The sequence below is a fragment of the Colossoma macropomum genome, unplaced genomic scaffold (genome assembly GCF_904425465.1).
Source record: "Colossoma macropomum unplaced genomic scaffold, Colossoma_macropomum, whole genome shotgun sequence".
Classification (NCBI taxonomy): domain Eukaryota; kingdom Metazoa; phylum Chordata; class Actinopteri; order Characiformes; family Serrasalmidae; genus Colossoma; species Colossoma macropomum.
This window is the reverse complement of record NW_023494788.1, coordinates 32,271,825-32,288,871: the sequence shown is the minus strand read 5'-3', so window position 1 is coordinate 32,288,871 and position 17,047 is coordinate 32,271,825. Positions and strand designations below refer to the sequence as shown.

The following is a 17,047-nucleotide window of genomic DNA, read 5'->3' as shown; positions in this document are numbered from 1 at the left end:
CAACCCAAATTATGGGTCTGAAAGGATGTATAGCTGTCAAAAGCCGTTACTGAGAAAGGCAAAAACAAAAAGGAGTCCAGACCTCAATATCACTAAATGTGTTTGGGATTGTGAGAAGCAGAAGATGCAACACACTCTACAACTTTCTCTGAAAAACTGAAAACAAGAATGGAAGCTGTTATAGAGGCAAAGATTGGACAGACTGAATATTGAAAAATTTGATATTATATTAAGTTATTAATTGTTTCCAACTCATAGCAAGACATTCTGGTAAAAGTGAAGATGTGAGACAAATGTCCATAACATCAAAGATAAATGTTCAATAAGCCCTTCACATTCAAACAAAATATCATCCCAGGCTTTATCTCATGTATAACAGTAAACATCACAGGGTAATTTGTTTCAAAAGTCCTTAAAAGTCCTGGGTAGGAGCTGGATAAGTTGTAGCACTATGTTCCTTGTGGGAACTTGTCAGGCATCTGCAAGATAAAGTTAAAGCTTTGCACAGTAAATCGGTGTGCACTGACAAGCATGGTCTCCGCAGGCATCCAGGTAAGCAAACATCCAGAGTGTGCATTATAGAAAACAGCTGCCAATAATTAAAACATGTGAATGAGCAGGCACACCTCAGCTGGAGCTGGAGAGGTCACCATGAGGCAGGCAAGAAAGAATCAACCAAATGAATGGCAAGGAAAAGGTGGGAACGTAGTGTGCTTGAAATGCCAAAGCCAAACTTAGATGAAGTGAGAGAGAAAGGAGTCTGACATGAATTCTTAAAACGACCATATTCCATTTTCATTATAAAGGTCAACTAATGTATGTATCCCTGTAGCAGACCTCTCTAGGTTCTGCAATAGCTGACCCTGTCTCAACAGTAGGGCAGGATTGTAGCATATGGCACAGGTTCTCATTTCTAATCTCAGTAGGGAGCCCATATATTGCACATATTTGTGTTTTCTGTGCTCCAGCACACCTGACTATTTGTTCCCAAGGCCAACATGGCTTGATTTAGGTGTACTGAAAAGAAATAAGAATATGCAAGGCATAAGGACTTGGATTCAGACTCACAACCATATGGGAGAAACTGAACTGCGCAGAGAGGTTAGTATATTCTGATGATTAATCATGAACTGAATTAATTTCATAATCATGATTAATTATGCTTTAAGAATTTGAACATGCTTAGCCTTAATTAAGGATGTTTCCTTTTAACGGCCCCAAGATTGTGCATGTATTTTAATTAGAGCTATCAAAGCGTTAAAAAAAAAGTTAATCTCAGGACATTCCGCAAGGAATGAATCTAACTGACCAGTATAGCCATATATAACGCAGCTCACGGCTTTCATCCCACAGTAACGATTCTGGAAGGGAAAAACAGGACATGTCTTGTTTTATTCATGTAATTGGCTCGCCAACAATATTCAGATTTTTCTTTCCTTGTGAAGAAATCGGTTGAAAGTAAAAGGACAGATGCAGGGTGATGCAGCTCCGTCTCGTCCAAGATGAAAGTGAGGCTCGAAAAGCAGGCTATCTTTCAGTGTAACAGAAAATAGTCCCATAAATTCAAGGAGAGCAGAACATCATCCCATAGTCCATGTAAACAGGCTAGCCTTGGTTTTTATCAACAGATCTATCTTGGAGCCTGTGCTTAAGCCTCTGTGTAAAACCAATTTGATAAAGACTCTATAAAGGCATTTTAGATGTAAAAGAATGTGTTTAGCACTGAATATAACTGATATGAGTTAACTTTGAGAACCCAGTCACAATATTACTATATTACTATGTTTCAAATAGTACAAATAGTATTAATACTACATTTTCTCAAAATTCAACTTCATATAATCATTATAGTATAGAGTTCATTCTATATCCTCATTAAAGTATATTTTGGAGGCTTAGAATTATAATGCTCTGTCTGACATTTTAGTCAAAAATGTCCATATGATTAATCGTTTCGTGCTGATTACTGTTACAGGATTTTTACATACCCATACATACCAATTAGCTAAATTATCATCTCTACAAAACAGAGAACTAAAAGCTAAGATGAAGAATGATGGTTAATTGATCAACTAATACTGCCATCTTTGGAGGTTATTAGTTTGCTAGGAAATAAAATGCTATAAAAATAATCTGGTGTTAGTTAGCCACCTAGCTAACTAATGTACACTTTAATTAGCTAAATTACGGGAGAGCAGGGCACAACCTAGCACATTTTGGGTTTTGTGAAATAATTACAAAAATATGTTTGTAATAATTATGTTTTTATACAAGGAACACCTCTCTGCTAAAAATGAACCCTTGAACTTTGTTTCTAGCACCTGGTTCATTCTACAGAAATGTCCATTTTTGTGTCCCTAGCGTTTACAGATGTATCACACTTGAAAAACATGTTAGGGTTACAATTTTTTTACATTTTCAAATAAAACAATAAGTTATTTTAACAATTACACCTTCTTGATCTATCAATTTAGCAATATTGGTTTTCAAATCAATTATCTAGAATTCCAAGCACCAAAGAAGTGCTTGTCCCCACAGTCATGTGTGATGGGTGAGTGCCTGTTTGGGAAAAAAATATTTTTTCTGCAATTTTAACTACAATAATCTATACATGACTATGGAATATATAAATTAAATGACACAAAGAAAACAAATGCCAAATAAATATAATAAAATATATAATGAAAGTTGTTGTCCCCAAGAGTCGTGTCACTGGTGTTACTGCGTAACAAAAAATCTCTCATTTTGAGGTAAAAATCACACTGATGACATCACTTGACTTCCTTTTAACTATTTTCTGATTTTTCATTTAGCTCATGATTTCATATGAAGCTTTTAGTTGACATCACTGGTGTGACCTACTTTATTCTTAGGTAATTGTAAAAAAAAAAAAATACAAATGAATTAATTTACATATTTTAGTGGATATTCCATGATTGACAACATGTGGTTTGATGCTCTGTAGCAGCCAATTTGTAAAATGCATTTTTCATCAAAAATGTACTGTCTCTGGTGTTACCTTTCTTATGTGAAACACCAATGAGGATTGGTAACACCAGTGACATCTACGGATAGATAGAAAAGTAGACGTTTCTGTGGAATGACCCACCTACCGTTTGTGTACAATTCTACTGAAAATGATGGGAAGTGCAAATGTTACAGTTTACCCCATGGGTGGGGTTGACAGTAACAGACAGAGGGTCAGTTTAACACCTGTTAGAAAAGTCTGATGAAACAGTGCAAACAAAGTTAATTCAATATAATGTCATGTTATAAGAAACAAACATCTTTTCCAACTATATCGCATTATATATTATCTATCTATAAGAAAAACACACAAATCATATATGAACACTGACATGAGTCTGTGTGTCAATGACAGGTTTATTTTTGTCCAGTGAAGGACAGCAAATCAAAAACATCACACATCAGTAAAATATGGAACATTGTTTCAGAATAACTACAGCTTTACCAACTGTTAATGTCAATTTCATTTACTCGTTTACTTATTTAAAACCAAAATACTAACATCTGAAAGATACTAGCATCTGTTTTCTCTTGTTCATCTTATAATCTGTGTAAACATATGCAACAAAATGACAAAAACTTTATTTGTCTTTGTTTACTAAAGGTGGCTTAGTTGTAACGCTAAGTAACAACTGACCTGCAGCACAGAGGCTGTACTTAAGCCTAGCTAACACTTGCTGTAGGCTTGTCACTTGCTTTAAAATGGTGCTATGTTGTAGACAACAAGATGCTGATTAAAGTAATATAAGGTTGAATTCTCTGACTGACACAAACAGCTCAGTAACTGAAAAAAACTTGTTGAACGTGTTGAAAAAACTACTTACGTGCCTTAAAAACACTTATTGGCACAGATTTCTTTAAAACGCTGACGAATTACTCTGAAGTTTTGCAGGAGATCGTGGATAGGAAAAGGTAATGTGGCCAGAAGCACACGCTGCTTGACCTTGTATAACAACATAAAAATTCATAAAAAGCCGCGTTAGGTTATTCCTTACGCTCCCCTACCTACAATGCAAAGCAGCAAGCTAGCTATCTGAAGAGACAAGTAAATTAGCTAGTTAACTAAAAACTGTAATAATCTCACAAATTACCATCTTATATTATGCTGAAGAACTAACCTCTCATTTAAGAATTATGTACATAGTTCTTCATCATTTTTCGAAGGGCTGTGATGCTACTGTTTAACTTACTATTTGATTACCAACGAATGCCACTCATTCAAAAATCCCAAAAATACATTTGAAACCTTTGATTTCAGTAGTGCTATAAGGGTAAATACAGTGAGACAGTCACAATGAAGCAGAGGTAGAACTAGCACAGAGAAAGGGGCATAAACAATACCACTATCACAGCTACCGAGATAATATTTCTAATTCTGTTGTACTGCAGTAAATAGAAAATAATGAAAGATACATGTTGGAGTCTCCTCTTTCTTCATGCTGCTTTTTCTAGCACAGTATATATATCCTATCGTCAAACTACTTTTTCCTACACGTGTGTATGAAATGTCTACACATGTGTACACATTATAATGTATAATGTGCATTCTACAATAAATGTATGCTATCCCTGTAGTACCTCACACTGATGAAGTACAATATATCTACACTTTGAAATCAACCTGTTTAGATCCTAATTTCCTGATACTTTTTCATAATTCTCATCTGGATATATTTTTAATTAACATACTCATGATTCTGACATGACTCATGAAATCTTTGCATATATTTGAAAATAAAAACAGTATAATGTACTACATTGTATTACACTAAAACATCTGCTTCTATATTTGCCTACATTCCACGTATTTTACATATTTATGACTAAAGTTTTTATCTGGTGAAGTTTCTATTGCACTCTGGGTTTATTCACGTTACAGTTTCTGTGTTTGGTCTATTCCAGAAAAGACTAATTTCAAATATTCAAGGATTTCTATGTTCAGCGCTCAAAAGTATGACTTTGTTAAGATATGAAAATTATTTGATCCTCGGTATCTCAAAACTGCACTGAAGCTAAGCCCAAGATGTGCATTCCAAATAAATTCATTTCATAAAACAGATCTATCCAACATTCATATTTCATTAACTCGCTGTAAAAGATGCTACACTGTTCATTAAAATTTAAGTGGATTTTGCTAACTGCTGCAAATCATCAGCATATACCATTTGTACACACTTGAATTGATAGCTTTATCTTATAGTTTGGTGTCTTTTGAACTGACATCTTTAACACCATGTGCAGAGGACCTTACTGACGCTGCATTAGGAGAGCTCAGTTCAGCTCAGGAGATCTCATCAGTGTTGGTATATGGTGTGCAGCAGGAGGTTTTGTTTTTCTCTTTGTTTAATGCCTCAACTACACTTGTCATTTTCTGACAGTGGACCCCATGTAGTGCATCCATGCGTGTCTTGATAGGCTGCTGAGACCTGACTGATTCAATAAAGCTTTGCTTGTGATTTAGTATGATCTGAGTGCCTCTGTATGATTTGTGCACCTCTGTGGAATTCCACTTGTAAACATGTCCTCATTCATATCATAATTACAATGTCCTGCGTTAGCTCATTGCAGTTAGAGCTTTTACAGATGTGCTCTACATGATACGCAGGTATGCTGTATGGCCACTTAAAAATGCACAATGTGTGTGTTTACATGCACACCAATAATATGCCCATATGAAAAACAATATATGTGGACACGTATTTCAGAATACATTGCCATATTAACCAAATTTATTATAAAAAAATTTTTTAAGCATAGGAAAATGTTACACATAGAAATGTACCGTAAAAACATGTACATACATTATTTTTATATCAGAAACATTTGAAAATAGTATAAAAATAGCCAAAATATTTGTCTAATGCACTTTACTGTTTGGAGCACCCCTTGTAATACATTTGTACTGAACCTTTAATATGGCCAAAGTAAGTGTTGTAGGTATTGATTTTCTGTGAAAATGCAGTTTGATGATTTTATATTTTGTTTATTTGCCATATGTTTTATGTGAGCACTGTCTTACCACATATGTTCAATGATACATACACATACAAGTACAGTGCAAAACACACAAGTCAGTATCATTCATTCAGTTCATCTATATTAAGTTTTATTTGTAACCTTTCTTAAAACTACATGCAATTCAAAAAATATAACAAATAAAAATAAATGCATTTTAAAAGTATATTTAACAAATATATTTTTGGACATTTTCATATATATTGCAAAAATATATTTGTTAAATACATTTGGAATACATGTTTTTGACATATGGGTGATCAATAACAGATTTTAGCAGTTATCTGATTATTCCAGTGGTCATGTAAACAGCGCATTACTCTGATTACCCTTACTCTGATTTCTTTTATTACTAAAGTGCAAAAGCAGAGCATTGTCCCGGAAACAGCAAACAGCATTTACCACAGCATAGATGGCAACAGAACAAAACTGCCATGGAAATAAAACTCTTCCTCAACCCTCGTCAATCTCACAACAAAACCTTAATGTGTTCTACAAATGATACCCTGGTTAAACCCCTCCCCTAAATATCAAATGTTCAATCGTAACTTAGTGCCGGGCAACTCTGACACGCTTTCAGAACTTTGCAATATGCCACCCGTGTGTGTGTGGGGGGGGAATACCTGATTTTCCCACCGTTTTCCAAAACTAAAGACATAAGACAAAAGGTTGTATGAACACATGAGAAATGAATAATGCATGCGATCTGTATTAAGTATGGCAGGCCACATTACCAATTAAAGTAATCAAAAATCATACAGAATGCTGTTTTAAGGAATGTGGTTGAATAAACTAACTAACCAGCTCTTATCTAACAGAGTCAGATCATTGATTAAACCCAGTGTGAGCTGAGCGCTGAGGTGAAATGGAGAACAATGACAGCCTCATCTCAGTTTACTAGCCAGCATAGCTAACACTGGCAATATTTAATATAATCCAGAGTGGCATATACACTAAATGCTACTCATTAAATGCATATAATCATACATCTACTTAGCCTGCAGCACAGATACAGTGATGCTCTTTTATTTCCATGTCAGCTACATGGATGGCTATATGATGAGGCTGATATTTTTGACTGTACTCTGTTGACTGTAGCATCTTTATTCTATTAGGCTGCCAGGAGATCAAATGTTATGTATGTAATCTTCAAATGCATACTGTATGCATACTGTAAATGCATAATGCTGTCTGCATTATTTATTATCGAATGTTTGTCATAAGTAGCCATCGCAACCAAGCATGACTAGGCTTAACAAAGTGTTACTTACTGTTAGAGACTCGCTAAATGAAAAACATTCAGGATTATTTTTGCATTGAAATTGTACCATAAATGTTATGAATACATGTTCATGGGTACAGGGTATTTATGTAGCTAGCAAATGTGCTGGTTTGGTTAGTCTTGTTAACAGCTAGTCACAATATACTTCAGTACAGTCCATACTATACTACACCACTGGTTTACATGCACACAACAGCTTAAGACATTCCTTAGTTTTCAGTTAGTCTAAGAAACTGGACCAAACCAAGATGTTTACATGAATTGTATAAAAGGCCAGTCCATTTATAATCCTGTTAAATGCTCATTAGCATAGACTGACTTACATATCTAAGAGTTTTCCATCCTTTACCATCATTTAAAAATATCAGTAGTCTTTTTTCCTTCCATATAAATATCCCATGATGTCTATTTCTGACAAATGCATGAGGGCCGTCTCTTTCTCCTCCTTCAACTGCGAGGCCATTTGCTTTCTCACTCATGTTTGTTTTGGTGTCACAAATCTGTCATCACGCATGTGGTACTGCAAGAAGACCACAGACTGGTGAAAAAAATCTGTTAGTGCAGTGATATAAGTGTTTATGTGTTCAAATCTTACAAATCTTTAACAGTCCAACAAACACTGGCCTGGACTACATGTTCTGATAGAGCTAAGCTTAGATCAACTAAGACCCTAGTCAGAGCACGCACTGTTTACTTGATCATGTGTTAGTTAGATTAGCAGTCTATAACTAGTAATGTAAACATAGTTCAGTGTTTTTCAAACCTTTTAGGAGGCATTTCATAACCTTTTTCCTAGAGTTGCCTTAATAAACCTTCGGTAAAGTTTAATGAAGTTCTTTAGGTTACTTTATAAAATGTTTGTTTTAGAGAAAAACACTTAGCGGAAAATCAAACTGATGGTAGACTCTTTGCATGGAGACTGCCTGGAGATGAATTCCAACCAGACTGCATTAAGGGGTTAAATTGCTCCAATCTAAAACACAACAGCTGCTTTCAAAAGAACACTTTGCAAAAAGAAAATTACAGTCTTGGAATGGTCTATTTAAAATAAATATCACTTGGTTTGACATTTTGTTTCCTACCAGTGTAAAATAACATATATATATATGTAACTCCCAGTCAATTTTAGTGCAAAATGTTTATTTGCTGAACATTTCAAAATTTCATTTTAAAATATTGAAAAATAAATATATAAACCATGAAATGTCCCATAACTTTTCATAAAATGTTATTCCTTTTTTTTGTATTTTTCCCCAATATTTTAAATTCAGCATATAAACAGTGGTTGTGCATTAAAATGCAGAAATGTGGAAGTGTGCTCTCTGTAGAGGACATGTACTTATTTTCGCTCAGGAAATAAACAAAATGTAATTTGATATTATTATTAGTCTATTTACATTTCATGTATAAATTATTATTCTATTTACACTCCCATTAAAAAAGAACACAATGGCAAAATATTAAGCTTTAAATGGTCTTAACAACAAATGATTAAACAAATAGAAAGAGTAACTTAGTATGGTACGGATACTAAGTTATCTGATGAATAACGAAGGAGACCTGTGTAGCTGCAGATATACTTCTACTTCCTCAAGTAACCTAATGTTATAAAACAGAACAATAAAATAAAAAGGCTGGAGACAAGAGACAGTATGTGGAGTCAATGCAACTTAAAAAAATATAAGTGCAATGGAATATGGTACAGTTATGTCCTCTAACTAAAGGTACTAAAGACATACCCTTAAGGACACCACCCCATTGACAAGAGAGATACCACCCCAGTGACTGTTTCATACAGTTTTCTGTTTGTTTTTTTTCTGAGAGTGTATTAATTTCTGAATAGAATATAAATAATATACATATAAATAATATGATGCATTGTGGCTTCATTTTAATGCATATCCTGTACTGTAACACATTTCTGACACTATATTAATTTGACTTTTTCAGTGTAGTGAAGCTCGTATGTATATCCTCATATGAGTTCATTTAGCAATGCCAATCTTTCTTGCATTCAAATCCAAAACCTGGTGTGTTCGCAGCCTTTTCAGTGCCACTTCTTGTACAAGCGGGCTTATAGTCTTTTAGTACCATTTTAACTGAAGCCATCTCTATGTTTAACTTACACCACTATTTCACTCTCCTTTTCGCATGTTCATTCACATTTGGTTCATTTACACTCTTGAAGTCTTAAATGGCTCTTGCAGTATTTGTGGGGTTCTAGATATAACCATTGAACAAGAAAATCCTTTTATCCTCATGCAAAATTCACAAAGATTTACCTCAAGTAATCTGAAGACCGGTCGCAACCCAGAAATTATAAGAATAATGTGCCTCATATTGTTAAAAATTCTAGAGTCAAATACTATCATGTTACGAGAAAAATAAATTTTGTTGTAAATCAAAACTAAATAAATAAACAGTACATCCAACAAAAAGGCTCTATTTGATATTATCCTAAAAGGTAAAAACCTAATAAGTGTCTAACAATCTTCACTTTCACCTCATTCAAGCCCAAAATTGGCACTCTGTTTGTAAATAAGACTCTTCGTTTCTGCCACTTTAAACATCACTGTTAGGAAATCGTCAGCGACCAGGAGACAAACTGCCAGTACATTTTCTTTTTTCTACACAAGCAAATTAGCTCCAGTTACTTGTGCTGGCAAATCAAGCCCCAAGGCACTATCCATGATGCTTGTTAACTTGTTAACACAACACACAGTAAATACTAATCTGTCTCAGGCAGAAGAGACATAAACCTGTCATTATGGATTACTGCAGGACATAAGAGTCTGATTTTCATGTAGTCAGTGAAGCAGCCTTCATTTCAATTAGCTAGGTGTAGCGTTAGCATCAATGAGATCTCCTAGTATAACTGCTCTTAATAGGGGCCATATCCTACATTTCTCTTGTATTTTATGTTTGCCTTCAGCTTACCTTCACATTTGTGTGGGTTAATGTACCAAAAACAATCATAATTCATTTTTACATTTTCTGTTTTCCAAACTCTCTTTATCCCTCTGAATTAAACAGGCTGATTTTGTTACTGTACCATTAAGACTACTATATGCAAATGAGCTGTGTTCTGATTGGCTTCTCTGTGTTGACCCTTATCTTAAAAACAGTCTGGGCTGAACTGTTATATGTGTGGGATCAATTAATTGATCATTGAAAATAGGCAGTATGTTTCCATACTACATTAAACTCTTATTTCAAACCATGAAAAACATTTGCCTTTCCATGATACAGGCCTTTTAACATTAGGAGCACTTTGGTAGTGGCCTAGGGCCTCGGGGAACCTCTGTAACACTGCATAATTTTGGTCTATTAAGCTAATATATCATTTCAGATCAACTGCTGTCTTTCCTTCTGCCGCTGCTTGTGGGCCTCATCTCCCCTTGAGCCATCATCACACTGACAACGAAGGCCCAGTATGTGGGTTCAGTGACAGAACCAAGGTTAATGAGGCCACACTGAAAAAAAGGCCTCCAAACAAGTAAATGAATATGTAATTATAAATAGATTAATTTTTTTCAGAAGTTGAGAAATAAGTCCTGGAGGTGTTATAAAACATTTCTTATTGTGGTGCTCTTTTTCAGACCAGACCCGTGATTTCCAATTCCAGCTGTGATTAACAACTACCATATTCAATTTTCTATTCCTATAGTATTGTAGTAACTGGTTGAACTTATCAAAATTCATCAGACATCAGACATCTACATTTATGCGTGTGCTAGACCGTAAGGGTGTTACGATACACAAATTTCACAACACCATACGTACTGTCATTTTTGCGTCACAATATGATACATTTTAAATACAGAATTATAAAAGAAATACTAACATAACTTCAATATTTATATTTGTATTTATGTATTTTTGGTAAGTCCTAAAACATTTTTTGTTTCTTAATTTTGTAATTTCCACTCAATGGAATTTAACAAACAAGTAAATAAATAAGAATATAAATAAAGGCGTAATATCTATAAAAATGTAAACAAAAAATGGAAACTATAAGGCCACATCTCAAATTTAAATGAACTGAGCATAATATGTTCATTTACAATTGGATCTTGTGTTTCTACATAGAGTGTGGCTCTTATCTTCTGGCTGAAATGAGTGAGAGGGGATTTTCTAACGTGGCTCAATCACTCCCAGCAAACAGCAGAATCCACGTACAAAAACAGCTGGACTTTGCAAACGAACAGGGGTGCAGATCGGTATCTATTAACCTTCCTGCAAATCGGGTTATTTGTTTCATCCGTTCAAAATCGACATTTAGTGGTGCTCGAATCCTGTGGGGAGAAGTAGCTGCTAATACTCCTGAGCTTCTCTCTCCTATTCGCCAGCTTCCTATTAAAATTTTCCATGTAACTGTAACATGAACCTGCTGCTCCATTAGAAATGGAATGAAATTGGAGTGGAATGCAAAAATCTAAGTTAAAGCTGGCTAACTTTAGATTTGCTCCTCAGGTTTTCTCCTCACTCCAATAACTGACACATTTGGGAGATGCCTTCACAAACAAGTAAGCATATCTGTGATATTAGCATGGGTATTTGATCCTCACAATAAGCAATGTCAGCACAATGTCACCACGCATTACTGTACCTGAGAAACCTCGTCAATTCCAACTTCTTGGCTTTTCTAAATTTAAAGAGTATAATTGATAGTGTTAAATAGAACTATGGAAACCATTCCCGTCTTGTGAACCCCATATAAAAATGTGTATCATGACACCCATAGTAGATGGTCTCACTTCTGTAGACCACGACTTTAAATTAAACGTAAACTGGGATGTTGCATTTGGCAAATATGAAAGAAGTACCATAATATTCCAATTAAAAGGGAATTTTACTAATTATTCCAAAAGTCTGCATAATTAATTGGTTTTGATTTAAAGTCATCTGGAGTGGTTTGATGTGAAATGCTCCATTCTAGAGAAACCAAGTCAGAATTGTTCAGAGGGGTGGTGAACAGAACCAGATGTCAGAAGTGTTTAATACATCGAAAAACTAGGCTACCTCACAGAAAGCAATTTCATGTAATAACTACAAATATGCTGCATGATTGTCTGAGACCTTGTTTTACAATAAATCTGCTATGAGAATTTGGCCCAAAATATATTAAGTACATTCATTGTGGAGCGGTACATGCAGGGCGTGGCACATTTCCCACTATTTTACCTTTATTTATTTAATAAAGGTTTATTTATTTAAACTTACATTTAAAACCTCAGAAGACATGTAGGTACACTGGCCTTTTTAAATAGTAAATAAATAGCCATATTTGCACTGTAGACACTGCAACACCTACTACTTTCATTATAAAGAAATCTGAATTAGTGGAAAATAATGCACTAGTTGCCTGATGTGGAATACATTTATTTCACCTACACTTTCTAAACGTGGCCATTACATAGAGGTGAAGAACTGTATCCTTTCAAATACTGAATAAATCATATCATATTTTACATGTAACTAGACCATTTAAGGCATCCATCCACTGAATCCACTAATAAAGTAGGCTAAAGTTAAGTCACAAATCCATGAATCCAGCCAGTGTGGCCTTCTCATTAGCTCCCCAAGACCTACAGCAGCTAAATTAAATCTTATACTTGTATTTGGTTGTAAGTGCTTGCTTGCAAATTATGTTGTAATTGAAACACGCTGTGTATAGTTTTCAGGGGGGTACCACTCACAGCATTTCAAAATGTGGTTTAGCAGTCTAACAGTGTATATAAACATTTTCTGCCCCTGCTAAGTTTTTCCTGGCACCAGCCCTGAAACGCCGTATGGTGGTATAATTACTAAAACAGTATTTAATTCTTTATAATAATTGCACCTATAGGGAAAAATGCACATTAAAATAAGTTCTCTCTGGATTTGGAATGATTTGCTGTTTAAAATCCACACACACACCACTGTGACCCTGTACTACTTTAAAAAAATTGCATTACCCTACCCTTCCATTAAATTATCTTATAACCACAGTGACAAAGTAGGCATTCTTCATTACTTTCATCACAGGCATAGCAATCCACTATAATGTTTGGTCCTATGTGGCCTTTTCAAGTTAATAAAGGAGGCGTCTCTGCCCACCGAGTTATGTCGTGTCCTCCAACCTCATCTCAGTCTATCTGCTGTCACAGAGACAACTTTGTGCGCAGCAGGTGAACGAGGTTAAAAAAATGCTCAAAGCTACCCGACTGTGACAATTAAGCTTTGCAACTGTAAGAGACAACTTAACAGAGGTGAAACTGCTCACTCGACAGTGAACATACAAAAACTTAAAAAGACATACAAAAACTTGCATCATGCTTGATCTAGAGCACATCAATATTGGTTTTAGAATCACTTACACACTGTAACACTGGTGCCCAAGCATTGTATGCACATTTTCTTATCTATCATTTTTTACAGACTAAGTTTTTTACAGGTTAAAATACATCTGATGGTGTTAAAACACAAAAAAGCAAAGTCAGAGTGGTTTGATGTAAAATGGCGCATTGTGGATAAATGTTTTGCCTCAGATTTTTTTACAGTGGTGGTGACAGGAACAAAGTTCATGATGGCAAATATATTTCATTCACTATCCAAAAAAAAAATAATAATATTGATAATGGTAAAATAGTGGAAATCTGAAAAGATAAGTCTTCTTCGGGACCTATTTTGCCTTACAACACTCTGCATCTCTACAACCCATTTTCCCTAATAAGTTGGAACACTGTAAAACGTAAATAAAAATAGGATGCAATGACATGCAAATTATGTAAACCCAACATTTAATTAAAAATAATACAAAGCTAGCATATCAAATGTTATCATAATTGTTTTTTTAAAAATATGGCTATTTTGAATTTGATGCCAGCAACATGTTCCAAAAAACTTGGGACAGGCGCATGTTTACCACTGTGTTGCATCACTTCTTCTTTTAACAGCACTCTATAAGCGTTTGGGAACTGAGGAGACCAATTGCTGTAGTTTTGAAAGTGAAATTATTTTCCGATTTTTGCTTGATACAGGATTTCAGCTGCTCAACATTTGTCTCCTTTGTTATATTTTTCATTTCAAATGTGCCAAATGGTTTTAATGGATGGCAGGTCTGAACTGCAGGCAGGCTAGTTTGGCACTTGGGCTCTTTACTACGGAGCCATGCTGTAGTAACACATGCAGAATGTGGTGTGGCATTGTCTTCTAATATATGGTCTTTGTGCTATTTTCAAATACATATAGAGTTTAAATGCTTTGCACATCATTGCATTCTGCTTTTATTTACATTTTGCACAGTGTACCAGCCCTTTTTGAAACGTGGTTGTTAATATGTTTTACGTGCAAACCTTCTCGGGACTACTGTAAAACAAAGTCTAAGGAATCAGGCAGCTTATTTGTTACTAATAACTTTACCAATAATACAGCAATAACTTTCTGTGAGGTAGCTTTTAGAGCCATTAAATGCTTCAGGTGCTTCACATCAAACTACTTTGAATAACTTTGGTCACATCTTAATGACTTAATTATGCAAAAAATTCCACTTTAAGCTTTTCAGATTATTATTATAATTAGTAGTAGTAGTATTAGTAGTCGTAGTAGTAGTAGTAGCATTCACATTCCTTTTTTCAACTGTAGCTAGCTAAAAACAAGCAAGTAAAAGAATATTCTGGTCATTTTTCATTCAGATTCTTTCTTGTAGAATTGAATATTCATGCCGGATATACATTACTTTAATCAAAAAATTGATTAAACATTCATGTATAAGATGCAAACCATCATAAAGACATGATGTTCATGTCCGTTATGCCTGTATTTAGAAAGAATTTAAAAGGAATAACCTTAACATTCGACACAGTGAATTTAAATACCCACCAGCATCAGGCGTCTCAAAAGAATCAAGTATCTATCTAAGCAATGTGTCAAACATTCCTCATCCGTATTAGCACCATAACCTTGCTGAAGGCCATTATAAGCCATTTCCTGAGTAAAAAGCCACTAAATTAAACTTGAGAAGGAATCCTTTCTCAGCAAGACACTGCATTGTTCTCTTGACCTCTTGGAGAGGATCTGCAACACAGAGCAAGCCAATTATGGCATCCCCAGTCGATCCCATAGAGATACGTTAGGGTAATCATACCTGTTTGTTCAGATCCAAGTTTACAACTGACCTTTCTGCAGCTGACGGAATGCTTTTATTTCACTTGAAAGGTCACTCTCTCTGGACTTTCATTCCGCAACTTAACAGTTAGAGCTAGTTGTGACTGCTCCGGTGAAAAGCCAGTCCTTCTTATTTCGGCAAGTAAGAAAGAAGAACTCCTCCAATTACTTGCCTTTCATACAGTTTTCTTACTAACAGCGTTAAAATTAAACATAGTGTGAGACAATCATGACAGGCAAACTTGTGCTAATGTTGTTTTTAGATCTCACTACCGGAATAGCGTTTTAGGAGCGTACCCTAGAACTGTCTTATTGACTAATTGGGAGTTAGACTTTTGCATGGGCCATTAGCATTATGTTGGCAGGGTGGGGGGGGGTGTGCTGGCTGCGATGGCCATACAGCTGAACCTCGCACCGCCTGGGGTACGTACCACTGAAAAAATACCTGTCAGTTAGTGGGTTAGGTTGCTTTTTCAATAATTTGTTTTACAGGGTCTTAGCGAGACAGCTAATGTAAGGCCGTAGTAAGGCAAAAAAGTCCCCTTGTGGAGTGTTCTGTCTAGGCAACGACTCTTGTACAGCAACCGCTTGGTGCAGTTTGAAGGAATAAATGCACATTAAACATGAAGTCAGTGCAGTGTGTCAGGCTGGGGACCTCCTGTTGTAAAAATTCACTGTTGCCGAATACACTGGGAGTTTGCTTTAACTGAAAGCTCCAAGCAAGCTGCAGGCATTGGCTGCTCTCGCACTCTCTAGTGCTCCGCCAGCCTCCTCTGATGTTTGTGAAATATGCATACCTGCTATCACCGAACGGCCATTTGGGGGCTTATTAATTTGCTCTGAATCCTCCCCCAACCAACTCTTCTCTGAAATCCTTGGGTGCACAGCACGGCTTCTTTGTATTAGCTTCCACAGGTAAAAAGCGCATAAGATCCTTGTTTATCCATCATTTCAGTTTAAGAGCTAGCCAATGGAGTTCTAATTAAGTGTTTTTATTCAATTGCTCTAAATAGCACTGCCCTTGTCTCTAATTCTTTACCTCAACATCTGAACATAATAAATCAGACATGCACATTAGCACCCTTCTGAATGTTCTACAGTCTGCGCTGCTTCAAAATCTTGCCCAGCGGCAAAAACTGTTACATAACAAACTAGGGTTGTCACTACATCAAAATTTTCACTCACGATAAAATGCCAGGAGAAGTATCACATATATCACAATATCTCTGCCAACAATCTTTTTATGCAGCAAAATGAACCAGGAAGGTAACAGCTTTTTTTTTTTTCTTGAAGGCCGCAGGGTCCTGTCTGGTGTACTAATTTAGTAAATAAATAAATAAAAAATGGGGTAGTAGAGTGTTTTAGTAGTTTGAGCATGATAGCCTACTTTTAGATGCTCATTTTAAGGGAAGTGCTTCAAAAAATCACTCATTTTAAAACGTAGTAGTTTTAAAGAAGAAATATTGGATCATGACTGGCCGAGATACAGGCTTTCAATGATAAATTGGTAAGGAAAAAGTGGTAACGTGCCATCTCTAGTTGAAGAAGTGCTGCCAACACCCATACTATAATCCA

At 35.4% G+C, this 17,047-nt stretch overlaps 1 protein-coding gene across 1 annotated transcript in view; it reads right to left on the bottom strand.

Moving 5' to 3' along the window:
- The window catches only part of LOC118807259 (teneurin-1-like), a 280,336-nt gene that overhangs the window by 240,993 nt on the left and 22,296 nt on the right, over nucleotides 1–17,047 (bottom strand). The gene's annotated exons all lie outside the window — the stretch shown is intronic.